The sequence below is a fragment of the Gasterosteus aculeatus genome, chromosome 13 (assembly GCF_964276395.1).
Source record: "Gasterosteus aculeatus chromosome 13, fGasAcu3.hap1.1, whole genome shotgun sequence".
In the NCBI taxonomy this organism is placed as follows: Eukaryota; Metazoa; Chordata; class Actinopteri; order Perciformes; family Gasterosteidae; genus Gasterosteus; species Gasterosteus aculeatus.
In genome coordinates, this window is record NC_135701.1 from 12,714,684 (window position 1) to 12,742,605 (window position 27,922).

General features: G+C 42.6%; 3 long non-coding RNA genes across 8 annotated transcripts in view; 1 reads left to right on the plus strand and 2 right to left on the minus strand.

Moving 5' to 3' along the window:
• Nucleotides 1-14,384, plus strand: part of LOC120830819 (uncharacterized) — a 257,053-nt gene extending 242,669 nt beyond the window's left edge. For 2 of the 4 annotated variants that reach the window (XR_013452113.1, XR_013452115.1), the window contains 4 exons: nt 1,952-2,067; nt 4,818-4,913; nt 5,319-5,357; nt 11,820-12,392. This is a non-coding gene — a long non-coding RNA (uncharacterized LOC120830819). Of the gene's footprint in view, nt 1-1,951; nt 2,068-4,817; nt 4,914-5,318; nt 5,358-11,819 lie in introns of all 4 variants that reach the window. The other 2 variants (XR_013452116.1, XR_013452114.1) reach the window with 2 other exon arrangements.
• LOC144386403 (uncharacterized) lies at nt 11,593-14,136 on the minus strand. Its single transcript, XR_013452121.1, has 2 exons — nt 14,025-14,136; nt 11,593-11,875 (listed from the first exon to the last, which is right to left on the minus strand). It is a non-coding gene; the product is annotated as an uncharacterized LOC144386403 (long non-coding RNA).
• A 6,198-nt stretch (nt 14,385-20,582) lies between the features above and the next one.
• On the minus strand, nt 20,583-27,772 carry LOC120830818 (uncharacterized). 3 transcript variants are annotated; one of them, XR_013452118.1, is made up of 4 exons: nt 27,669-27,772; nt 27,380-27,587; nt 20,900-20,993; nt 20,583-20,791 (listed from the first exon to the last, which is right to left on the minus strand). It is a non-coding gene; the product is annotated as an uncharacterized LOC120830818 (long non-coding RNA). The 3 variants fall into 3 exon arrangements; XR_013452119.1 differs by lacking the exon at nt 27,669-27,772 and adding an exon at nt 22,236-22,318 and having other exon boundaries at nt 27,376-27,513; XR_013452120.1 differs by lacking the exons at nt 27,380-27,587; nt 27,669-27,772 and adding an exon at nt 21,390-21,452.
• Between the last annotated feature and the right edge of the window lie 150 nt (nt 27,773-27,922).

The following is a 27,922-nucleotide window of genomic DNA, read 5'->3' on the forward strand; positions in this document are numbered from 1 at the left end:
ACTGTCTGTGTTTTCCCTTTCCCTTCCTGCTGATGCCATCAGTACGCACGTTGTGACTGATGACAGTCGTTGCCACAGTCTGATGCTCTGCTGCTTAATGTCCTTTTTGTTTATTAATTAACTGCAGGACATATATGCTGAGGCACACCTATTGATTCCACCGCTGCATTAATTGATTTTGTGCTTCACTAATCATATTGTGGCTGCAAGATCATTACTAGCCCTCTGTCTTCTCTTTGTTTGTCTATTGTGCTGTTCTTAGTTGTATAGGTTAGGTGTTAAGTGCAGTTTGTCCTGAGTGTAGTCTATAGTGTATTGAGACTAATGGAGGGACAGTCCCAAGTCTAAATTCCAGGTTTCAAGTCGCTACGTGCTCATAATCCAGTCTTTATGAGCCACAAAGATAAAAAAAAGTGCATTGTTTTGAACGCAGGTTTCAACAAAGTTAGGAATTATAATTAAATAGTGAACACATTAGCTGGATTGTAAAATAGATAAAAGTCAGATTGATCAAATAAAGTAAACCTGGATCACATTGTAGAAAATGGGCATCAGAACTGTGACGATAAGCTAAAGGCGGGTTAGAGTGTCCTCCCATACCGAAACACGACTCTCCTATCATTGAAACAGATTCCAGTGTTTGTGTATCTCTGATTGCCAAAGGCTCCCTAGTGAGTCTGACCGGGGTTACAGTGTAACCAACGCGTCTGTCTACTGCTCACCACCCAGATCAGTCTGTTCAGCTTGACTGGGCCCAGTTGTCTTTGTTTCATACTGACGAATGTCTGGGAAAGGTCTGTCTGGGGTTCAAGTACATTAAAGTCATCCGCTCCCCTCCCACTGAGCACCAAAACAGATGGCTCCAGATGCAGCTGGCACAGCATGGAGCAGCACCTGACAGTGCTCATTCACTCAGACACACACACACACACAAAATACACACTTAGAAGAAGAAACCCGTTCAGACACACAAACTAGTGCACACACTCAGGTGCACAAAGGTACGGACACATCTGCTCACTTACTGTACCTAACTACAAGTAAAATTACACACACACACACAGTGATGGAAGCACATACACTCATAACTATAAATACATAGACACACACACTCACAGCAGGAACATATGCTGCCTCGCATCTACAAATCCTCACAGTAGCACACATACGAATAAGCAATTAAATACCCAGATTACTGCATGGCGCACACAGACACTCAAATGTAAACCCACACATATTGTGCTCACTTTCAAACATATGCCAGGGCATGTCGGTGTGCACACGAGCACCGTGCAGAAAGCCCTTTATCTCTGCAGGAGCGAGGCGAAAAGAGAAGAGCAGGACAGCTGAGAGAAGTCAAATGCAGCAGCCTTACCATTGGAAACACAATGAAAGAGATGTAAATTGAGGACAACGCATTAGATTGCACTGTGCGAGACGCCTTGGTTATTAAACCGTTGTGTTTAAATAGAAGTTTAGCACAGACCTCCTCGCCGATGAGGGATCGCGTTGCCACGCAGTCGCACACAATGGTAAATTAAACATGAAGCGCAGGGGATTTTTGGTCGGTGAAATAGAAATATGCAGTGTGCCTTTTTATAACAACAATTTGAGCCAAGATGAATTGCCGGTTGACAATATCATCTATAACCAAGGTTATTAGTATATTAAAGCAGCCCATAGGATGCACTTGACTTTTATCAAAGAGTATTGTAATTTATCTTTGACAAAGAGCCAAGTTTACATGTCGTGAATTTGGACGAGAGGAAGAACTCATTCACTTGCTGGTGCCACGCAAAATGGGAAAATTGCTCTGTCCCAAAAATTGAAATACCACTCAGACGACATGTGTCCTTATTTAACTATTATATCCACGAGCAGCGAAATCATTTGGAATTAAACTTTTATTTAATCCTGTTGACTGACAGGAAAATTATCGTTTCGCTTGCAGGGACAGCTTTGACTTGGGGACGACAGGATCCAAACCTCCTTGTCTTCTTAACTATTCTCAGCCAGGCGAGGTCACACGGATCCAAGCAGGAGACCCCCACAGTGCAGCCGTCACAGGTGAGCCGAGAACCCAACCTGCTAGCAAAGCGCTTTTCATCTTTTCCATGCCTGAAGTATTTTAGACTTGAAGTGTTAAGTGCAATAAAAGCAACTACAAGGAACCTGAGTTTGGGGATCCCTTTGGACCAAAGCCGTCATCGCTCCAGCGAGTGTATGCATTTGTTTTGGAAGAGAGTAAATGGAGGACTTTTTTAAGCACGGCATGTTTGTTAACATGCTTGTTGTTGCAAGTTACTGTTACTGCCTGGTGCATTCTGCGCATCATTTTCAGAAGCAAGTGCTTTTTACATTCAACTCGCATTACAATGAATTCTAAATGGATCTATTGATGTTGAACTACATTCTACCACATATTTCATTAACAAGATATGCTATCATATTACATATCAGTCTTGAAGGAAGTGAACCAGTTCAGCATCGGTTTCAAATCATTTCTAATCCCGTCACTGTCTCCAATCTGTTAAACAGCTGATTCTTTTTTCGTCCGCTCACTGTCCTCTTTTTCCCTTCCGCTGATCCTGCCCCAGTATCAGCCACAAATATTACAAATAAAAGACTCGATGATAAGCATTTAGGACTATATCTAATCTTCTCGCTGATTTTGATACTTAGTTATGAAGTTATGCAAAGGTTATCACTATTAAATTGTGAGCTAAAGAGTTAAAACCTTATTGTGGAAGCTTTTCATTATAACTCAAACCTTTATTGTCACTGCAGATATATCGCTCATTGTGATCTTTTTGAAAGATCCCCAGATGTTTTATTAATTCTACATAATATAATAACAACTCACTCACTTGTAAACCTTATTTTCCAAACAGTGTCCCACACCGTGGCTTTTAGCCATGCAAATTTTCCTCTAGATCATTTCATTGAGTTTTAATTAACACTACAAGGATTCAGTGTCCTCAAATGACATGACTCGCAGCACAAATACAACCTCATTAGCTCTCAATATCTCTCAAACGAAGCGTTTTTTAATGTTATATGATAGATGATATGCATAATGAATTGATTTGTTGTTCAACCAGTGACCCCCTAAACCCGCAAAGACTTTCCCTGCAGCTACTTTGTTATTAATAAGACAGAAAGATAAGGAGGCAGACCATCACTTTAAGTCAGCTTTTCCCCAAGCTTGGCTATCTATCCGGTAATTCCTAAAAAGCTAAACCAAGAGCCTTAAAAACACTCAGATTGTATAAATGCAACATCAGTCAGTTAAAGAAAAAAATGCATACTTGTTTAAAGACAGGTTTGCATCTACCTCCGCGGTGCAGATGTGCTGCAATACTCTCTTAAAACAATTGCTTATTGTTGAACAGAGACGTCTGCTGGCTCTGCAATGTTTTGGCTCAAAATGCAACTGGTTCATTAAATGAAAGTTACTGCAGTCACCGTAGTGAGTTTGGTTGCATTGGAATTCTTGTCACAATGACGACTATTTGGAGTGACGTGATGCCTTCAGGTGTCAGTTATGTCTTTAAATGGTCTCATAAATGGTATTATTTAAAAACAAGCTCTTTACGGATTGCTTACGAGGCACGCTTAGCAAATGATTGATCTGACCTTTCGCAGACCGTCGTTCTTTGGGAAAACATCAGCTTTAACCTTTTTTAGCTAGATTACCCTGCCAGCTTCTGTGTCTTCATGTGTTTTGTTCAGTTTGCGTGTATGTACCTGCATATGTTAGTAGTGTTACCATGCTTATTTTCTGCATCCAGCATGTCCTGCCTCATATGCTTTTATAAGGTTTGAGTCGCAGATATGAGAAAAATACATTAATGAAAGATTGATCAATCGTATCTGTGTGTGTGTGTGTGTGTGTGTGTGTGTGTGTGTGTGTGTGTGTGTGTGTGTGTGTGTGTGTGTGTGTGTTTATCCATGTGTGTCTATGGGTGCCATGGCTTGATGCAGAATAGAGATTGATGGAGGATTGCCGTGAGGAGGATACACAGTTATCTCCTTGTAATTAAAATCCACCTCATAAAGATTATTGACTCCCCCACCACACAAACCAGCATGCTCCCTTGCTTGGCAGAGTTTACAAAGCGCTTCTTAAAAAATGAAAAATAGCATATTAAGCAGCACATATTTCCCATTTATGCGGAACATTTAGATGTGGTTAAGTTATCGTAATGTGCAATAAAACCTGCATGTGAAATTTGTAATCCACTTTGGAAAATTGCTTACTATATTGCTTTAACATCCCCTGAAAGAGCTTTTGAGATGTGTGTGCCAGGTTTATTGTAAGCTATAATTTAAAAGTCCTCAATGCAGGCAGTAAATATAAATGTATTAGTGGCAGGTTTAAATATGCAGACAGAGGTTGCATGAGTGAGTGGATGCTTGAGTGTTTGCTGTATGTGAGTACATTGACAGTGTGTGTGTGTGTGTGCGCGTGTGTCTTTGATAAGTGTCAAGTATCCTTTTAACTATTTCTAATTGATGGTCAGTGTTCTCTTTTTAATTTATAGTAAATCTGAGTTGTGAGGCTCCGGATAGAGCTAATCTACAATAGACTGTGGCCAGATGTCCTTATGGCCCCCGATGGCTACACCAATTCCTCCACTGAAGCTACAGGTTGACAACAAAATGTTTGTGCATTTGAGGTTAAATCTGTTATCAGGGACCTACTAACGGCAGTTCAGGCAATACATTGTAGAGGGTGGGAGCATGCGAGGAGATGACATTGGATGTATTTCTGATGTATCTGTCTCAACATATCGCCCATTTGTTCAAATATTCAGCATCCGGAAAGCTGCTTCTCTGGGGTCTCCGGCTCGTTGATTATCCAGGCCCCAAAAAGCTCTGGACCCCACAGCCGGTTTCACTAGCCAAGAAAGGTGACTATAAAAAAAAGACCATTTTATCTTTTCAGAAGGTCATGGGTTGAAACTGAATCGTATACCTTAAAGCTGAGTCTGCACTGCTTCATATGGTTAAAGTTGAATGCAGTCGTTCACACTCCCCAATCAATGATGTCACAAAATAATTCCACTGCTGATAGAAATGTCACAGATAGGGATGTTTCCAGAAGGGCATGATTCATTTATATAGAAAAAACCTTGATGAAACAGACCTGGAAAACCTCTCATCTCTAATTGTAACTTCCTCATATACAGAAGGAAAATTATCTTCTTAATACGGTCTTATTTGTTTCAGCTAAAGCCACAAACTCTGTTGTGAGGGATTCTTTCGAAAAGTCTTGCACTGTTTAGAAGGATAAACAGCATTTCTATTCTATACAGGTGTGTGATGTACCTGGCATTTAATGGCCCTCACCTAAAGTAAGTAATATGTCATCAATCCCTAAACGTTCATGTCTCTCTGATTATTAGTTTCCAGGCAATGAATGTGCGTGCCCGAAATTTAACCAGTCCAATTCCGCTCTTTTCCCTCCACTCTTGCTTCTCTTCCCCTTCAAATTAAGCCTTGCTCCTCCTCAACGCCCCTCCTTACTCACTTTCTCACTCATCAAACCATCATTCACTTCAGAGGGAAGCATCATTAATGCACAGTAGGACACAGCAGCCTGATGCGTGCTAATTATATTGTGTGTTTTACACGCTGGATGACTTTTGCTTAGTCAGTGATGAGCTCAGTCTCTGGTAATTGTTTTTTGGGTGTGATGAGTTTACAGAAGCCTGCCTGTGGGTGAGTGTGGGTGTATATTTATCGCCGCGCAACGTTTGTCCGCACATGTAGGTGAGAATGAACTTGGGAATGGTGAGAGCATGCAGCTCCTGGTACTGCGCGTATTGTCTTGCATCAACCCCGTGCGTCTGTGTATACAACACATGCTGTTTTACAAGTAGCCGAGAAGACAAGATTATTCCACAGCTGCACACATCACACACTTTTGTGAACTTGGTCATGATTATCAAACACTCAAATTCTTCTTCTGACGTGTATAAACTGCATGCAATTTTAAAGCATCAATCCCAGACTAATTTTGTCACGCACTGCCAACCATGGCAACTGTACTCCATGACTTGCTTTCATTCTGCACAACCTATGGGATCCTTCCTAGCACCATACATCACTTAAAGCTGTTGCTTGGAATGCTGCTCAGCATTTGGCTAATCATGTTGATTGGAGGTGTCCTTTGGCTCACCTGGGGGCTTCCAATCCTATTAGGCCAACCGTCCTGAGCCGAGCGCAACCAGCAGCCGCTGCTGTTTGATCATTGGTGCTTAAAGCCCACACTTGTCCTCTTATGTTGGTATTAAGGCACGGAGTAGAGAGGCGGCAGGGTGGGGTTGGTGTGTGTGTGGGGGGGTTAAATTGTGATCTCCTTAACTCTCTGGGGGGCAGAGGGGAGTTTGGCGCCTCACCTCCCTCCCTGGCACTTCTCTGCTCTTGCAACCGGAGCTGGTCTTTAAACTTCTGATGTCAGTTGAAGGGCGGAACATAGAAGTTGTTTAGAAAGCAAAAGAAACAAATGGGAGAATGGATGGCCGGGAGTGTTGTGCTGTGTGTTGTGTTTTCTCCCTAAGACAATATTTTTGAGGGTGTCAAGTTGCGCCAGAGGATCACGAAGATTTCTAAATTCCCTCACTTTAATTGTTCCTCTATCTGTATTCTGTATTTTTCTCTCCCTGTGTCATCCGTCGATGAAAGATGGTCTGTCATCTTTGTGGAAGTCAATACTTGTGGTCCCAACAGGTCTGTCAACTTCTTCTCGCTTCCTCCTATAGCTCTCTCTCTCTCTCTCTCTCTCTCTCTCTCAACCCTCCTCCTGGCTGCTATTGTTGCTCACTATGTCTCTCTAGTGGCTCTCCTCCCTTCTTTGCCCCCTTCCTCCTCCTCTTCCACCTTTTTCTTCCCTGGGCCGAGAGCGACCTGGAAGAGCCATGTCTTTCCAAAGTGGACTGGATGGGAAATCGAAACAGGGCTTCTGTGTTTATCAAGCCACGGCTCCGTCACCTTGCTACTACTCCCGTCTGGAGGCCCAGGCAAATTGGTGACAGCAGCTACAACCCTGCAGCACACATGCCCCCTTTTTTGCGTGTGGATACCCCCCCTACCCCCATCCTCCAAACACACACACACAGTATAGCACCTTGCACGGTTTGGTTTTATTGCTGGTGTCAGGTGAGGAGGTGGAGGTAGGAGTGCTGTCTAATGTTCACCTCGCACACAGCTATACACACACAGAGATACACTCACACACAGTCGGGGGACCCCCCCCACACCCCTGCTGACACCTTGGCTAACAAGGCCTGTGAACCTCAGTGACAGAACTCTGAGAGTTGTCAGAGTACCAGTCATTTAATGCCAAGACCTGGCGTCAGCTCTAAGCCAGCAGTGCTTCTGTATGCACACCGAGCCACAATAGGCTGCACAGAGATACACCGAACACGAGTCTATAGAGCACCACTGCTTCTGCAGGTCGATGTGCTTTATAAGCAGAATCAGTAGAATATCCCTAAAACGACATATAGACATACGAAAGGAATCACTCAAGCATCAGCTATCACCCCCTAAGAAAACCTTTTACAGGACTCGTATAGGTACCCACGTGACATTTAACATCTGTATTTGAGTCAACTGAAGCAGTTCAAAGAGCATTGGGTTGAAGTCTGTGGCCAGAGGGCAACTGTGTCTTGCTCAAGGACACTTTGACATGCAGGTTGTTGTAACCAGGGAGTGAACCTCCAACCGTGCTGTTAAAGTGTGACCTGTTCTACACACTGAAATACCACCAGGCTAGTGTGTGAACTATGTTAGATTGTGTCTGGTGTTTGCTTTCAACAGCTGGTGAGCCCCAAAACCCAGACTACGGTCAGCGAGCAGGCGCCTCTGCTGTTGTTGAGACAACTTTGAATGGTGTGTTTACAATTCAATCCATTATTTGTTTCCACAAAATACTGAATTACTTTGAGTAATATTACAGTTATTTAAGTGAAAATGATGAGTTTTCTTTACCCTGGTGGTGTTGATTGTTGATCTCTAAATAGTATTACTCTCATCTGTGACTTGCCTATGGAACAGTTATGTGTCTGTAAAACTGCTGTATGCCAGAAATTGTTTTGCATGTACCACTGCTCCCTTTATTGCATGTGCACAGTATTCAGCCTCTCCTCTTTTCTCTTTGCTGCGATCAGATAAGTGGAGGAGAGAAGAGAGTTGTCTCTGGTTGGAGCCACGCGTGGCCTTGCTACCTTGGAAATGAACTGCACAAACAACGCCTGGCCATTGTTCCTAAGCTCTTACAATGAGGCCATTTAAGAGATTATTGATCCACCCAGTGCAGGGTCAATCATTGGATCAATGGCGTGTGGGTTGGTCGGCTGGAAGGTTGGTTGACTACCTGAATGAATGGATGGATGGTTAGATAACGAAGGAATGGAGGACTGAAAAATGGATGGAGTAATACATGTTTCGATTCGCGGATGGATATGAAGACTGTTCCATGGAAGACAGAAGTGCCCAAACATGAACTTAATCGTCGTAGTCGTCCCAAGGTCTCAGTTGTCTTTCATGGGGACTTGGCTCAGTCTATTTCGCGCACGGTTTAAACGTCTCAACCCTTTAATCCACTAAGATTCACTGTACATTCATGTGATGGTTTTTTCTTACTCAAAGAAACTTCTCCTTATTATGTTTACTGTGGCATGAAGGAGTAAGTATATGCATTTTAAAAAGAGTCATTTTCATTAGCATGTTGTTGGTGGATTCTTGTGATCTGTTTCCACAAGGGTTGATTGACCTACTTACCCCGCCTGTGGCAGTACAACACGGAGAAATGTAACACAATGCAACACAAGGGAGAGGTGTAGATGCCTTTATTGTTCTTACAGTACATGTGAGACGCATGAGAGTGAACACACACATGCTCTCTTACACACAGGGAGAACAGTGATCATCAGGGGCTCACAGAGGTCGTGCCTCATGACGAAAGAGAGGAAAAGAGCTTCTTTAAAATTCTGTAAGAGATGTCAATTGTGCCCTCTGCATATTTCTATTGGAAATTTGTAAATAGATCCTTTGTAAATAGCTTCTCTCTTGCCAATCACCCTGTCTGCTCTCTGCACAGCAGCATTAAAAATTGATCCTTAGCTGCACTATGGTGAAAGGCTAACATTGCTGCCAAATGACTGATTAAAAAGAAAAACCTTTAATCTTTGCTTAAAAGTGTCTACAGCCTTGGCATGCGTTTCCCCTGTGCTGCTCTATCTTCCAAGACTGTGAAGGGAAGGAGGGGGTCGCCGAGGGGGAAACGAGGTCACGCTTCATGTAGAGTCAGCACTGTACAGTGATATAGCTCCAGAGGTGAGGGATTTCACTAAGAGCAGATCTAGGAATCGACACGCATTGCTCCCTTTTGAATGGAACCTAAAGCCAAAGTTTAAAAAAGCATGGTAGCATTACACAAGAGGAGGCCGGTGTTGGCACTCCTTCTCGTGGCTTGCAAAGAAATACGCTTTTTTTTTTTTAAAAGCCTTCAGCTTACCCAGTTGCATGAAAATAGAAATTGACACACAATCTCTGATTGGAAAAAAAATGTTTTAAAGGTAACAAGGCAATTAAACAGTCGTGAAATAAAGAATTTGATGACATAAGACAAAAAGGGTTAATCGGAGGGGCTGATTTGTGTGTTTGTGTTGTAGAGAATACAGGGAATGTGTTGCGTTTCAGGGACCTTTTCAGTGATCTCATACTGATGCACGAGAGAGAAGTAAGATAAAACATGTATCCTCTTTCCTGCTCTCCAGTCCTTTTATTTACCTACTTGCATGCTGTATAGCTTAATATATAATTCACTAGCTAACCAAACAGCTCCTGAATTCTCAGTGGATCGCTCCTGATTGATATCATCACCTTCCTGCCTCGTGACATCCTTATTCCAACACGTCCTTTTCTTAAATTTGTTTCAGTTTCTTGCTGTAGCAAAACAAGTTGCACTTTAGTAAACAGTAGAGCCCTCGCAGCATTGAGTGGCGACATTCACTCACACCTCCTAGAGACACACACACAAACACACACACAGGCCTCCGCCCCTCCCCTCCCCGTCTCTGTCATTCAGGTGTTTACTGTCATTCATACTCAGGGTTTTTGTATAATCCTCTCACCACACCTGAGTGCTCCCCACTCAGTGTCGCTGGATTTACTCTCTCGTCCCCCCCCATCCCCTACTCTGTCTTTCTCTCACTTTCCTCTCCTCTAGTGCACAGCCTTTTTCATTTGGTATCAGAGCCATTCTTCAGCACACGTTGTCATTTCCTATGTAAATAACCATAGATAAAAAGACAGTAACCGCCGTCATAAGATTTACACGGCGCTCGGCGCGTACGTTTTCAGTCACCCCCTCTCATCAGCCGGCGCGTTTGTGGCAGTGTCTCTGCCTGGAGCCATAAATTAGGGGTTGTGATTTAACTCATTGACACAACAGTGAGTGAGACAACAAAACATGAATAAAACAAATGATGTGGAAAAGGTGAGGGAGAGGAATGGAGCGATGAGAGGAGGACGAACTGAAGGCAGAAATGGGCCAGTGTGTATTTCTGCTCTACTTTCACTTGGGAAAGGCTTCATTAAGAAGTCTGTTTCCAGAGCATAGTGGAATCTTTATGTGTGTGTGTGTCTGTGTGCCCCGGTGTCTGCGCACGCATAGGAGTGCGCGTTATGTCTTCATAGGTTAATGCGTGAGATCGTGTCGATGCACGTTCATGCGTACGTGTGTGCATGACTGTAGGATTATTTGTGTGTGTGTGTTCAGTAAGCGAGGTCTCCTAAATTATTTACTCTCATAACTCTCTAATTGGTATCAAGTTTTTAAATGGGGTCAAATGTTGCGGCGCAGTCTTTTCTCTTGCCTTAAGTCTGTACGTTACATCTAGTGCCACAGTGCTGCTGCTTCATTGGACTTGAACCCCTAAATGCTTTTTTTGCCTGGTGGGGGCTGAGGAGGGAATGGAGTTGTATTACCGTATTAGTCTTTTTACTTATGACTGTTACATAGAAAACAGTCAATGAGAAATGTGGTGAGTCGTAGACATCCAACTGCGGCGCACACACACACACACACACACACACACTAAGAGAAGCCTGCTGCACGCAGAGCTGGTATTAGATTTAAGCCCCCTAATAAAGCCAATTAGATTTACACTGTGCACTGATGAAGGCAACCATACCAGGGTTATTCTCTCACCTCGACACATACACATGCAATATGAATGTACACACATGAATGAATTCTTACTATTGTACTACCCAAGATTGGGGCGGAAATATTTTAACATTGTCAAATGGGGTTTCCTTTTATCCAACTATGGACACTGAGTCCAGTGTTGGGAAGGTTACTGGAAAGGTTCCATCTGTTACTTAACAAATAACCCCCTGGAAGAGCCTTTAGTTACTTCACTTGGACTGAAGAGCAATAGGGGCCATAGTTTCATTACACTTCCTGTTGTGTTCCTCAGACCCACTCTGCCAATGATTGCCTTGGATGCTGATATTTTGAATATCCTGTACTTTTATGTTAAAGTAGAAAATGAGACTACATGGTTTAACAAATAGCCATTCATTCAAATACTTTATTGGGATTTACTGGCCAACAACAAAGCAAACCACTCCGCAGGGCTCATAGACACACAGTGACAGTCACTCATTGTTTGCTGAATAGAGGCTAGCTTGGGGCTGACGTTAGCGCAACATATCAATAAAAACACAATGAGACATATGTTTTGCAACATAGCAAGGTTTTCATTGCTTTTTAATGTCATATCTCTTCTGTCTTCCGGTAGAGGCTAACCAACTCCCCACACGTCCAGCCCCTGCGTCAGGAACAAGCCTCCTGGACCTGCATCTCCACAGAAAATAGCGGCAACTCTATTAACAAAATGCATTCATTACAGAACCAAGTAGCAGTAGTAGACCCAGTCAGCATAAATGTTGACAATTTTATATGTAGTAGTTATGAGGCTGAGGTATTTTTCTTGTCTCTGTCTCCTTAGGAAAGATCTACCCATCTGATTGAATTGGTCCAAAAAGGGGGAGCTGACCCCAATTTTTTCCCAGGCCAAAACCAAGACCTCTTGGTGGACCTCCGTGGGCTCAAGTCTCCTGTTCACAAGTCTTTCCTCCATGACTTGATCTGAGCCCTGAACAAAAAGCTAAAATGTCATCCCCGCCGTTTCCCCCGGGATCACACGTCCAACTTTTTCCTCTCCTGAACTATTCATGTACTATCCGAGACACAGACGCATTTTTTGTTTTTTTGATACTACTTTTGAAGAATCCACGATTTAATTCTCTGCACCAGAGTAATTCATCTGATCCGCCCCCTTAGATCTTGGCCTCTGGTAAGACAGAAGAGGGTCTTTATGTCTGCCTCTGCAGTCTGACTCATTGACTGCAGCTCTTTTGAGTGTGAGGAAATCAAGTTGCTGCAGAGGTACCATAAGATGGTTTCAGGAAGCAAAACTTCCTTTGAGTGCTGTGGTTTATTTGTGTTTCTTTGAGCAAGGTTCTTCATCAGCCTTGAGGTCTTGCGGTGCAAACTGGTTTGTTTCAGTCCTGTGAAGGATTTTCTTTTGACAGAAATGTCTCATACACTTTAAACTTCAAGTTGAAATTATTTGGTGGCTCCTTTATGAATTAAAACAAATTGATGGCGTATGGTTGAGGTTTTTTTTGCCTTTACTCAACATGGGTATGTGTGTAGTATAACTTTTTAACCTTTTTTTAAACTCATTTTGTGGTGTTTTGCAGACTTATAATGACTGGTTCATGAAGCAGAAAATTTGATCCACTTTTTTAATTCAAAATGTGTCATCAGCATGGAGTTAGTAGACAGTGGCTTTTCCACATTTTTATAACAATATTTTTGGGCATTGGGTGACATATTATAGTACTACCTTTATATGACATTTAATACTGTGACCTTTTGTGAAAACTTTCTTTTTTATCATATGCAACACTATAACTTATTTATGATGTACTATAACATTTTTCCAGAATTTTTATGACAGACATCTCTTTCCATGATGTGTACTAAAATGATATACTACAAATGACATTCCTAAGACATATACTAATAGTTCCAATGGATTTTTTTTTTGTAAAAATAAACTACTCTGACTTTTATTAGAACTATACGTTCATGTATGGACTTTTCAAGACGTAGAATACTTTGTTTTTTTTTAAAGATTCGTATGACTTAATACGAAAATGCCACTGATATTTATGAATTTAAAGGGCATTTCATGACATGTCATATTATGACATTTTTATGAAACAGAATAGTGTGACTGCTTTATTACTTTGTTTTGAAATCCTATACGATAACCTTGTTCATATTGTAATATGCTATCTTTTTTATTGCTATATAAAAAAGATATAGCATATTGCTATATTTTTTTTCTTCTTTATGCTATACTAAGACTCCTATACTAAGACCCCTGTGTTTAGTCTCTATGTGAACTTGACCGTGGTTTTCATTTCAACTGACATGAATACATCTTCCCTTCAAACCTATTTATTTCCTTGATCCCAGTGTTTAAGGGTAAAACCAAAATGTTTTTGTTTGTATCGGAATCGAAACAAAAGTATTTTAAGGGTCACAAAATGCTGTTCAAGAAGAAGCAAAACTAAAATGCTTCTAAATTTTTGGAGTTTATTACGAATTCCCAAATCAAACACTGACAACACACTGGCAGCGATACTAATCGACATCGTCCATCCGCCCACCCTGTTGTTGCCTACACTCCCTATGGTTTGTTTTGCTGTATGTGAGAAAGTGTTGGTCGTGTGTATCACATCTTTGCCCTGTGAGACTCGGGCTGATCAATTCAAGGTGAGACCTGTCGATTAGACGCCCTGGGCTGTGCTCTCAACCTAACCTACCCTAACACAGGGTGATTCAATCCCACCCCTCATACACACACACACACACACACACATGTCATCTTACCTTCACACACACGACCCCAAGCACGCGCACACCTTACCTGTCATCCATCAATATCTCCATCTGGCCTTCTATTGATCCCCTCCAACCATCTTCTTTACCCCATGCAGTACGACATCAGAGCCAAGATGACGTCCACACAGGTTGAATCTCTGAAAGATTTACAATAAAGCTCAAGTTATTATTTAACTCTTCCGGCCGCAGTGTGCTCTTTGATTTAGCACTGTGGGTGAGGATGAGTTACAGCTGACATGGAGAATCTGCCGGGGCTGGAATGGTAGGCACCCAGTTCATAACTCAGCTGCCGAATGTGTAGTTAGTCAATCACTTGATCTGTAATCACAAATGCTGCCAGAAATTACATGAGTGATGAGCTGTAATAAAAGCACTTACTTTTCCTGCTCTGTCTCTTAAGTGTTATTGGCAGACCCCTCTCTCCCAGGAGGCCGTGGCTGTGAAACAAAATCCCGATATAAACTGCCTCATTGGTCCCTGCCTCACGCTCTCTCTCTAGTGTACTAGATGTGCGTGTGTGTGTGTTAATGCAGAGTGCTCTCGATTTAGTGTAATACAATGCTCTCTTTACAGTCTTTCCTCCACTCTTAGACCCACTACAGTAAAGGCTGTTATCCCCAGCTCTAAAGGTTATTATCGGTAATGTCGGCAGAGGTGCAAGAAAACAAAGCACATCTGTATCTAAATAGACCCAGTAGTTTTAATTGGTGAATGAAATCCAATAGACATACATACAGTTGTCCCAGCTGAAAAAACTTTCTTCGCCTGACTCGAGGCGACCGTGTCCTGATGAGTACATACATTCAAGACCTACTGTACAGGTAATCGAACATCTCAGGGCTATGACACAAACCTTTCTTCCACTGTCTGTGACTCACAGCTCCGTAGCCTTTGGCAGGAGGTCATGCATGACAGTTTTATTGATATAGACCTCTGTAATAATTACACTGTCTTGCATGCACTATTGATCAGGCCTATTGATAAAGTCATATTTTACTGTAAAGGTCTGTTGATTTGATGCATTACAGCATAAATCTCCACTTACAAGGAGCTGATTTGGAACTCCTACGGCCAAGTGATGGATGCTCCAGCAGATAAACACAAGCCCCTACACACACACACACACACACAACAATTTATATCTATTGTTTGAATGGTGTAGTAACAGGCACAGGTTAAAGACAGATGTAATGGCATCTTCAGTCCATCCATATAAATATACGATCACACTAGGAGACAAACCCAACTCATATGATTTGATCTATAAGTAAGGGTGTTTAAGGAGTCACTGCTCCATCCTATCATGATTTGTATTGTCAGCAGTGGCTGAATCGGCATGTTGGTAATAGATTCTGATGTGTTTCAAAGACCTGTGGTGAACAGACCAGACCAGAATTTGTCCTGTATATGAACTGGCTTCAGTACTTTTGGGAAGGAGGAAGGGAAGGAAAGATAGATGGAGAAACGGCTGACGTCTACAGTGTCTGCAAGGGAATTTATATGATTTCCACAAGATAAACACTTGACTACAAAATCGGCTACCACAGTTTTTTTCTTTTGTCATATTCAAGTTACATGCAAGTTGAAAAAAAGGTAACATGAGAATATGCACCACATAATAGTATATGGTCATGCATTATCACCTTTAGATCTTACCATGGAAAAACGTGTAATAATGGAAAAGAGAAAATGTATTACTAATTGAGGAAAGGATCTGGTCTTTATGGTTCAAGTTCAAAAGCAACTTACTAGACCATGTTTCCGCTTTGGCCGTCAGTTCAAAAGAATGTTTTCTTTTTGGGCTATTCTCTGGCCGGATTCTGAACCACTTGGGGGTAGTTTGCAACGGCTGCGGTGCACCAGTGACAGGCTGGTTTTCACATTTAGGGAGGCAGAGGCATGTGGGTAAGATATACATGTTCAAGAGGCCTACAAAACGCTAAAAGCCAGAATATTGAGTTAATCGATGGCCCAGTCCAGACCCCCCTGAGCGTCTGCTCCTGCAAAATACTGAGCAACCCGTCTGGCTGCGGACCAGGAATGTTGTTCTCCAGATGACAGAAGAGGGGACATTTTGTTTAATCAAGTGATATTCTTTATCAGCATAAAATCTGCTCCAAATTGAACTTTTTTTAAATGCCCTGGAATTCAGATGACAGCAGACAAACGGCATTGAGGTTTGTATTCTTCCTGTGCAAACGAAATGCATTGAAAAGAGAATAATAAAGCTGCACTCTCTACAACTTTTTGAAAAACATAATGGTGGGGGAACACGTTATTTAAAACAGGATTTAGTCTCTTAGTATAAAATAAATGTCATTATCTCCTTGTTTATTTGCAATCAATCGAAGACCTTACGTCGATAGCGTATCACAAGCATGAAATGCCTTGATGGCATTGACTTTGAACATATTTACAACTTTTGTACCGTAGCTTTTGGAACTGCTATGGAGCTTGTGAAATTGCAGCGCCGCTAGTGGGTTCTCCTGAGCTGGAGCGAGAAGGCAGCGTAAGACAAAGCTAGTATTTAATCTGAGCGGGAAGCATTCAGTGGCAATTCACTGTGACATAGTGATTGATTTGAGTGAGTGGTGTATTAACCAAGCCTGACGGGATAGGAGAAAGAAAGGGTTTTCTGTCCATCCATACGCTTATCTCCCTCCATAAATCACTGCCAACGTAATGCATAAATGTGGATGAGCAAACAATGCATTGTTCCGACTTAGGCAATTCCACTTTGACCTTTACATTTGGCATCGGGCACTGGTGCTAAATGCATGCCATGACCCTCCCTGACCTGGGGCTATTCATATTCAATAGCCATTAATCCTGATGGTGCGTCAGACAATTTACAGTACATGCACACATATTAAACCCCAAACAAGTTACTGTAATCCAGGCAAACACCATATAATGGCAAATTCTCTCATTTTCTCTGTTAAAATATCACATGAATATAGAATGAATATGATATTTTTTCCCTCTTCAGTCTGTGTCTTTATATATTTTATTCCATTACCACTTTCATGCAATGATGGTCTATGTCCATCCTAACCTTTGACTCCAGCCAGTGCTTTAGATGCTCTGCACTTTGCCCTCTCCCATTTTAACTGTCTGAAGTATACCTTCATAATTGCTTCTGTCGCTGTCAAATGCAAATATGAGAGGGTGCAGGGGCATGGGGCTGAAGTCTGTCCAGTAACCTTTTGGCCTCTTATTCATCCATTCTACTCAGAGCAAGCACAACAGACGTCCTCCCCCTACCCACAATCCCATACTGTATTAGTCTCCTTGTCGGAATTATTGATGGTTCTCTGGAAATATTTTATTGGTTAGTCATGACCTTTGACTGGGGCAATGCAAACACTAACCCCCCTAAAGCTTCCTATTGACATGCATGTATATATGCATATATATATATATATATATATATATATATATATATATATATATATATATATATATATATATGATCAAATGGCCAAGAGAATTTTAGATTTAGAGCGGCAGAAGACAGAGTCATGGATTTGGATTTTAACACCATGAGGTCAGCATTTATTTTTCCACTATGCATGTGTAGGATTGCAAGGGAAAATACATATTGAGTTAGCTATCAATCAAAACATATGATAGATCTGCTCTAAATGAAAAGTGCCACGACATAATCTGTTATGATTTTGCACTATATAAATATAAATAGACCTGACCTAACCTAACTATGATGTAACATCTTCACTGATGCACAGGAAGGGAACTGGGAAGAATCAAGTCTAATGGAATAGAACCTTGTTATATCCAAATATGGTTTACTTTTTTTTTTAAAAGAATACTCAAATACATTTCAAAATGTTCACCATTTTATCACAGCACCCCCTTATAATCTAATTTAATCCAGATACTTTAAATATCGTCATCATCAAGTGTAGCTTGCAGTAGAGCACCCGCAATTAATATATTGCATAACCACAGCTGGACAACTACCTGACAACTAACCTTTTCTGGTGGCACTTAAGAATGTAAAGACCCCTTAGAAAAAGCCTTAAGTAGAACAAGCACTTCAACAGCCCAGAGAGAATGGGAGGGAGAGAAGATGTAAAGCTCGGGATAGAGAAGAATATGTTGGGAAAAAAGATAGATATAGAGAAAGAGACTCTATCATGGTGAGATCACCTCACCCTCTGTTTAAGAGCAGCATTTGAAGGACCTGGTGGTGTCAGACGTGAGGGGGCTTTGTGGCGGTTTACCCAGGAGAGGCCCGCTCAGCAGTGGGATCTAGGGGAACACCAGGTGACAATACTCGGCACCCAAGCAGAAACCTCAGCCCATTGCTTTGTAAACACTGTTAAATTGATTGAAGGGAGCTGATGAGATTTCCCTGCAGGCGTGGTCATTATCACGTTGTGCTCTCTTAACTCACCCGTAGTGAGCCCTCAATGGATTGCCATTCCAGCCTATGCAGTCATTTTTAATGTAAGTGAAAGTATTCTATGTCAAAAGTTTGTTAATCTGCCGGGGTTGTGAGAGATAGAATTTCAAATGTGCCATAATAAATACAAACATAAATTTAAGAATTCTGAATTGTAATTAATTTCCTGTCACTTTGTGCAGCATTTCTAACACTGTTCAGGGTGTAACAGTCTACCTTGCTACACATTGGTGTGAGTTTCAGCACTGCACGATATCTGATCCCAAAAACCCTGTCGGGCATCCACAGCAAATCATCAATGGATTAATGGATCTGGTTCCGCTCGTAAATCTCTGTGGGATTGGAAAGCGTCCGAGGACAGTCAGCCTGTAGTGGTGTGCTTAATGTTACAGGCAGTTTGGGGTTCCCATCGTTCAAGGCAGTGACAGGGTAGTAAAGATGTGGCAGCATCTTATGTCAGCGTTAGATCAGTGAATGTCAGGACAGCCGGATCAGTTTGCATTGCAGAGACCTGAACCCACAATGATTCATTTGTACGGATTTGTTTAACAATACCTCAAATGCTTCTCCATAGTTCTCAACCTGCAGTAGAAGAAACTTCATCCATCCCGGAGAAAAAATGCCCTAATGCAGCAATGCCAGTACAACCCTTCAACCTCAGAGTAGTGCAGTAAGGCCTTACCATAGATCACAGTGGTTAACAGTTAGCTGTTCCTGCAGGTGTATAGGGAATGGCAGTAACTGCTTCCATTACTGGAGAGAATGGCCCAACTCCCACAGCCCCTTCCAGACAGCACTGTCATTACCCATCCATTGTAAGGCCTGAGAGGGAGCTGTAAGTGCTTAGGACTTATGGCTTTGTTGGAGTGACTGGATGTTCTCCTCTGTTTCAGCACAGGATAAGGAGGGACGTTGGTATGGACGAATAGCCGGATAAAGTGATAGAGATGGAGAGTGAGAATGAATCAAACACTCTCTGATACCCCACCACCAATCCACAATGTCCTCGTCAGTAAAGTGCAGGCTGGAGGATGGGGAGGGTTATTTGGTTCTATTTTTACAAGAAACGGGTTGATTTGTCTTAGGCCATTACCGTCTATTACATCCGCGAGTCTTGGGGAAAAGGTGGGAAGCGGCAGACGCTGGCATTCTGCCTAAAGAGAAATCAATGAAACAAATTAATCCTTCGCAGGCTGCGGTGACACAGTAATCCATCATTCAGGAGGCGCTTTTACACACTGAATCAGGGAGCATGGCAAGGAGGTGGCGGGACTGGGGGGGTGGGGCAGGTTGGGTTGGTCGCAGAGCGAGAGACGGAGGCTCTAGGGGGACAGGGGCAGACATCAACGCTCCGGTAAGACTGGGGCAGCAGTGGGTGGTGGCAGGAAATCAAGTGGCTCAGAGCACTTCCTTTACATCCTTGAGCCGCCCGTGGACATACAGAGCAGCAGGAGGAGGGAAAGGACGTAAACATGATCAACTCAACTGCACCATCGACATGGTCATGATTACACACATACGCCTACACGTGTTTTCCACGTTGCCTGTCGCTCGCTGCCTGCTTCCAAAGCCACCGAGCTGATGGTGATGTCGGTGATATTAGAGATTTATTATTTATTCATACTGGAGACGCAAGGAGCCAACTAGTCGCTAGTGCAATGACATAACTTGAATGTGAACAAATGGAGGAAGGAACTGGAGTCATGAGGGTTTTTTTTCATTCCAACTGCACTGTGGTGTTACAGTGTTTCAGTTCAATTGCCAATCCGTGTGCATCATCCCAGTGGCAAAATATAAATCTGCATTGTACATCGTTGTAGCAGCAGCTCTTGATCAAGGAATCCCCACCCGCAGACGTATTTGGAACCCACTGCCCTCCTGCCGAGGAAGGCAGAACGCCACCGACAATTTTGATATTCAAAGCAGAAAGCTGTACACAAGCACCCAGATTCTCCACAGTGATGCGCTAGTGCACGGCATAAGAGCTCAGATCCATCCCTCCCATGTGATCAGCTGCCCTGTGAGGGAAACAGTCCTGTCCAGGCCAAGATCCATGTGAAAGCAGCTGTACCCTCCAATGAATCACACAACAGCAGATTTCAAATCAAATCCGAACTCAAATGTTAGTGAAGAGAAGAAAAAAACACATACGCACGCACATATCAAGAACGATTTTATTTTTTTATTTTGATTGTTTATGCGTTGCATTGGCTTTTATAATATTACATCACTATGAAAGCAAGTTCAAGAACATTTTCAAGTGTTACCATCCGGCATCGTTGGTGTCCACGCTCCTGTGTGGCTCTGCGACGGCCCCGCGGGCGTCCATCATCAGTGACTGTGTGTGCGGCTTGTAGCTAGGAGCTCTGATAGAGGGCGATGGTGATTAAGAAGTTTTGGTGATTCAGTAAAAAAAAAAAAGTTAATTTAGAAACACAACAGGCAGAAACATCATAGAGGGGGGGACTACTTACCTTAACCAGCATCCTGAAGAGGAAAACCAATAGCCCCCTTTTTCCCCCTAAAGACACGGGTGGCAGCATTCTGCGGAACGGCGTGTTAGAAAATCTGAGCAAATAGAGGGGGGGGGGATAGGGAGGGAGAGTGCTGTGTCAGTGTGCTGGTAGGAGAGCAAGGGGCGGTGGGGGGGACAGAAATTGGGCAGGCTGGTGCAGCAGAGAGGAGGAAGGGTGAAGGCGGCAAGAGTGGTCAGAGAGGAGGGAGGGAAGAAGGGAGGGAGGGAGGGAGGGTAGGGGAAGAAGTGAAAGGAGGGGGAGAATGTGGGGATATCGCAGCAGAGCAAATGGTGTGAAGGAGGCAGTGAGAAATGTTGCCGGAAATGCTGGAGCCAGCAACGTGTGTAAAAAAAATACACACTGCAACATTTCTCATCCTCGACATCACTGACAAGCTTTCCAAACACCCAAAGTGTGCCTTCAAAGTGCAGGGTTGTAATATCCAAACCTTAACACAGCTTCTGTTTTGCTCATACTCTTTTGGTTTTCTCTCCATCTGCAAACAAGGCAGATGTTGGGGATATTACATTTAACCCGTTCTGGTATTCTTCATTTGAAGGATGTGTGCTATAAGATTCCCACAGGAAATTCAATAAAACATGTTTGTGTGTAATGAGAACTTTCTCTGCTCTCTGTGTTGTGGAGGAGACATACTAAGAGGAGTAAAGGGGAGAGGAATGACGGATATGAGGAGAGGGGCGGAGGAGGACAGAAGATTGTTGTGGAATGTTTGCAGTTCTGGACAGAACTGAACCATCTCATTTGTCAGGGCTTGACCCCAAGTGTGGGGTCAAAGGTCAAAGGGAACATCTGAAGGAAAACCGACTGCTATCCCACACACACGCACACAGACACGAGTACACACAAAACTCTGTGAGAGATTCTGTGAGTGCCTCTCCTTTGCTCTCCTTCAAAAGGCTCACACATAATTCAAGCTGTGCGCCACATCTGTATATATCATCATTAATATCCTTCCTACAGCTATTTGTTCTATTAATACTGCGTGTTATGTTGATCTCTCTGAAAAGATCAGTTAACATTTTCACCGAAAAGTATACGGCAGGCTATTTCTAAAAGAAATGATTGAGAAAGAATTTGCGTTCCAGAAGGCTGGGACATTCTTGAGTAGAACGGGTTTGGATGCTGCTTGATAAATAAGTCGAAGGGGGAACTGAACTAAGCAATAGGAATAAAGTCTATTCTAAATTGAAAGTTAATGTCATATTCTTGAGATCTATGATTAAGTTCAATAAACCTGTCAGTCAATGCCATGTCAAGTAATCCCAACGCTCACACTAAGCAGTGAATTACACCCGATCACAGTGTCCGGCCTTCCGCCAACACGACCCGCTGTGTTTCCCCAACTGCTGTCGCTCGCTGCCTGCGAGGGAACATAACACAGAGTCGGTTACAAAAGGCCACGGTTAGCTCCACCAAATGGGTCCAATATCTCACATCAAATTGGGGATACATCAGGAAGACATACTGTAAATACTGGACACCTGTGATGTATTATTTTTGTGGTTTGAAATGAAGCCTAACTCCTTTTTTATTTGCTCTAAAAAAAGAGATAGACAGTGGCTGATATTTATGCCGTTTTAGATGGATCTTAAATCTTACACCTTTGTCATTCTTTGGCCAGAGACATCAAACAGGTGCTATGAATAATTTATCTTAAGAATTTCACGTTGATAAGGTCACAATCTGCCGCGTCTGGACACTGAACATGGGCCACCTTCACTTCACTGTCTTTTTACACACATGTGCCCCTTCATGCTAAAAGCAGATACACACCTTTCAAATGAAAATACACACAAATCAAATAGGGATTTGTGCATGTTTGTAGATGTTCGGGGCATTTTTTTCGATCAGGAATGAGTGAAATATGAAAAAACAAACCATCTCTTTGCTATATGTTAGCATTATAAAGGGAAAACATATTTTTAGGTTTTTTTTAGGTGGGTTAAGATTAAAGTGAAACTAACTTGATGACCCTGTAAGTGTCATTCATGACATGAAATATTTTCAAGCTTGACAAATGTAAACGAACAGTTCAATCAAAGACAATCTTCCTCGGACAGTTTGTGAGGACTTTTCTTCTGTTTTCTCTTTACTGATGTAAACAGGGCTGTGTGCTCAGTCAGTCTTAGCTCTGGCATACTGATGGTTCAGCTACAATGCATTTCCAATTTAGCCCTTGCTGTGTGTTGTTGTTTTTTGGGGGGCCGCGGGAGGGTAGAGCAAAAATAATGCAGTGCTGATGCGATGCCACTCATTTACTGAAGTTACAAACCAGAAGTTAAACAAGTTGAACCAAAAAGAGGCAAAAACTGATCCTGTTTCAATAATCTTTGCAGGCATCAGAACCAACAGTGTAAACAAAGTCTGTCATCAGAAGAGAATTAATCTCATCCTCAAGTCATCTTTACAGATATAGTGTTTTATGGGAATAACAAGGGTAAACTCTTTTAAACTGAATTGATCCTTCACTACAACACTACGACAGTGGCAAGAAATTCTCTGAACGGCAATCGTTTTATTTTTTTTGTCTCCCCCTTTGAAAGCACACAGGGAATTACCCTTCCCTTGACTCCCCCTCTTCCTCCCCTGCCCTATCTGTCCGTCTCTCTCTCTCTCCCTCCCCCTCTCTCTCTCTCTCTCTCTCTCTCTCCTCGTTCGCTCCCACTAACAATGGCAATAATTCTTTAAAAAAAATGTTTTGCACTCTTCAGTGTCGGAGGGTAATCTCACTCTTTTGTCGCTGAGCTACATTTCTACTGTGTGTTGTCGGATAATGTGAGAATGGGATGAAAGGTAATCTGCGTGCAGAATTCTTAAAGCTCCCTTATCCTTGTTGAATTTCTCAAGAATTCCACCTTTGCCCTCTGGTTTCCCTGAAATAAATTACTTTAAGGGCGTGATGCATTCACATAAACCCGTCTGGGTTCCGTTGGGTTTTTTCTTCTATTCCCCACATTAAACGCGGTCAAACGGGTATTACGTCGTCTAATTTTAATTCACTTTCCTCCGTTATGTGGCGTCGCTCCCTGGACACTCTGCACGTCCCTAATGGTAATGAGGGGTGAAAAAATGATTTCTCCACCACAGTGTTATGGGCGTGTTGTGTTGATCATTCATGGTAATACAAACAGGTTGTTTTTATACATTACCACTGGCCACCGAGTGGGCAGTCCCCCCCCCTGTCAGTTACCGTGGTGTTCTGCTTGGTTTGCTGTGTGTGTTTCGGTGTAGCTGCTGATTGATAAACGCTGGGCTTCCCTTCGCAGTGGGTCCGTTAGAAGTAGCTGCACGCGCTGCTGAAAATCTGTTTCCCTTCATGGAGCTCCTGGTTCTTAAAGTTTGTTTTTTTTTGGGGGGGGGGGGGGTGCGGGGGGGTATACTACAGAATTACAGGGTTTGCAGTGTGGAACCACGAGGGTTTGGGTGCTAATGGATTTATAATCTCCGTTTCTGGGACCATCCGCAGTAATTAGCATATGGGCTCTAAAGTACTGATGGTTAGTGAGCAATAAAGCCATTGCATGTGGCTTAAACTGACAGCCCCTCGAACTTTTACTCCAACCTTAAGCCTAATTTGGAAAGTCATTGCAGTTATTGTCCTCAATTACAGTCCGGGATGCTAAAATCCTGGAAAGAGACTTTCAATCATTACGTCTAAAACTGAAGGATCTCAAATCCCGGGAGAGGCGAGGACATGTTAAAAATAATGAGAGAATAGACAATGATATCTCCATACAAACTAGGATAATTCACACTGGGGTAATGTAATATTACAGTTAAACTACAGTCCATTGAGGGCAAAAATATGACTTATAGCAATAGTCGTAAAAACTTGCATTGCACTATAATAATGAAATAATATATTAACAAGGTAATTGTAATACCATAAATATGCAATAAGTTTATATATAAACCCATCCTGTGGGGGGGGGGGACACTTTTCAGTTATCAGTAATAATTAATAACCAAGAAATTTTGTGAACTGTTGTTGCCTTTTAAATGCCTCGATGGCCTGTATAAACACAAGAATAATTCCATTATTTCTCACGAATGGCCTTTCCATTAAGGGCGATTAGATTATGTCTATTGAAAGTTGCTGATCCAAAAAAAAAAAGCCAGCGGATAAAAGGCGATTTCAAGTGACCTTCTCGTCCCATTCACACCAATCTGAGCCCCGGAATAATTTGGGGATAAGATTTGACCCCCCCCCCCCCCCCCCCCCCGCCCTCTTCCCCCCACCACCCACCCACCCCTCACTATACACCCTCCAAACCCCCCCACCCCTGTTCACACACTCACACCCCTCGCTCCACCTTCCAAGACACAGGCAGGATTTTTTTTTGTTAGAACATTCTCAAATAGTAGCACATGGTTACTGTTTTTGTGTACCAAGAAACCCTAAAGTAAAATGGTGACTAAAACTAATTTACTCAAAGCATATTGTTTATAGACGAGGGACTAAACGTACGCATTGTCTTGATGGGTCGTCCATGTGACATCTATGATGTGACATATGTTCTGTTAATGCCAGAAGTAAAACAACTTGCGGTAAAGCTCCAGCTCACGTGGTTGGGAAATGTATCAAACAGTATCAAATATTCTACAAATTACCATCCTTCACTAAATCGCAATGTGTCAAAGGTGTTTACTCATACTGAAGACATCTTAACTTCTTATATACAAACAGTCCAATAACTGTTACATCCTTCTTAGAGGTTCGTTCTCTCTATTATTCAGCCAGGACAATAACATAAATACGTGGAACGAGCCCCGAGGTGCCCATCACTTTGATGGTTTTATATTTTGCATGAAGACGTTGAAGCCTCAGCTGGACGTGGCCGGCCATCCCGAAGTCCTCAAACGCAACACTGCTGTGCCACACGCAGGAGGCGTTGTGAGCAGATGAAAAAAAACAACTAATTTACCTCTAAACCCATATAATATGTCTTTAATAATATGACGTGCTTGTAACCCTGATGTGCTGACAAACAACTGAACAACAAACAGACCACCTGGCATTCCAGAGTCCCTAAATTCGTTTGCATCATTTTAAATGCTCTAAAACGCGTCCGTATAGTCACGTTTAGTTTTATTGGGGCGAGCTGGCACTTATGACCTCAGTGTTTTCCCAAATGAATGCTGCTTAATGGTTTCAGCACTATGGGAACTTTACAACGTCCTACTTTTTTTTGTGTAAAAAGAGCGTCAGTTATTGATATCCACAGATTTGGTAAAACTGTTATGTGTTCTCTATCCCTAACGATGAGGTAATTTGACAAAACTATCATACCGCAGGGATAATTTAAACAGTTTCATTATCATCTGTAGATTAGGGTCTGTAGATTATTCATTTTGGATTTGGATGGAAAAAAAAGTCAGATAGAATTTGAATATTGCAAGAACACTAATTATCTGCTGGAAAGCAAAGCACTGGATTACAGTAAGACGGCTACTAATGCGCGAATGCATCCATTACCTGCAAGATATGTTTAATAATAATGTGATTATGTAATTCTCAACACGTTTTCAATAATTTAATAGACGCATTATGCACAGTTTGTTGTCCAAAAAATAGAATACATGGAGTTGTGGAAATTTAAAAAAAATGTCACTTTGCTCAGGTGAAATTATGAATTTGCACGAACTGTATCCACACTTCTACAACATTAAGTTAAATGTTTTTATGTGAGGTTATTTTACGAAGAGGATTGGCGTGCAGTTTGTCTTTGAATAAATTAACATGGCCAAAACCGCTTCATCATTTATTCTAGATCCGTTTTCATTAAAACTCCTAATATCAATAACGCTGCTTTACAAATACCATTGTCTCCGTACGCGTCTTCGCTGCAGACTTTTCTACAAAACAACGCGTTCTTACCCGTTCACAAGCTTTTGTTTTTGGCGCAAAATAGTTGCCTTCTTTTGTGGCTGAAGTGCACTTTGAAAACAGCGTAAAAGAAGAGCAACGCATGTTCAACTTGATCCCCCTTTTTAATCTGGCGACACCGTCGCTGGAATAAACAGCCCGCTATCGATCTTCTCACTATGTGTTGAAACAACAAATAGACTTGCAGGTGAGACGTGCACACAGGAGAAAAACGCTCCCGTGTCCAGCGGCGCGACCTCCTCGCCTCGAGTCACTTCTATCTGGTGTGCAAATCACCGAGGGCAGCGGGAATAAGGGGGTGTTTGGGGGGTGGATGGGGAGGGGGGACGGGGGACGGGGGACGGGTCGCATAAACGGTGGTGATGTGGGGCAAAGATTACGACTCTCCGCTGTTCAAAAGTTTCTGACACTACCCAGTTCGGCGACCCGGTTTAAAGTTAACGGTCCTGCGGCGTGACGCAGATCGTTGAGCGCTGCGCTCGGAGCGCGTGTGCAAACCAGGAGAAGTGAGGAATTAATAATGTACTTGCCTTATCGCGGGTTGCTTTCATGCAGGCAGAAAGCCGCTCCTCGGTTTACCGCCGTCGCCGGTGCTTCTTCTTTTAATGTCCGACTGTCCACTTTCTCCCTCTTGCTCTCCTCTGGCCGTCTCCGGGCTTTGCACTGGTGCCCCTATAGCCCGCTCCCATTCGCTGCGCCTCGCGTTCTACTCGCATCGAGCGGAGCCCCGTTTCCAATCTGCCGAGTTAAATCTTAATGATACACTCACTGGAGGGGGGGAAAAAAAATCTTTGTCCGATTTAATGTTATTGGTTTCACCTTTTCGAGGAGCTGGAGATGTGGCCGGGGAGTTTTAGCGGAGTGTCCGAGACAGGGACGGGAGAGAGAGCTCTTGAATACTTAAAAAACAACCCATCCCTCCTATGCGCTTTGAAAGGGGGCACTTGCATATTTAGGCTCTCTTATACCTGCTAATTTCTTAGCTTGGTTGAAGCTTGTTTACAACAACTTGGTTTATTTGTACGACATACGGTTTGTATTAGGTAACGATTAGTCTTTTACAGTATAGTGTT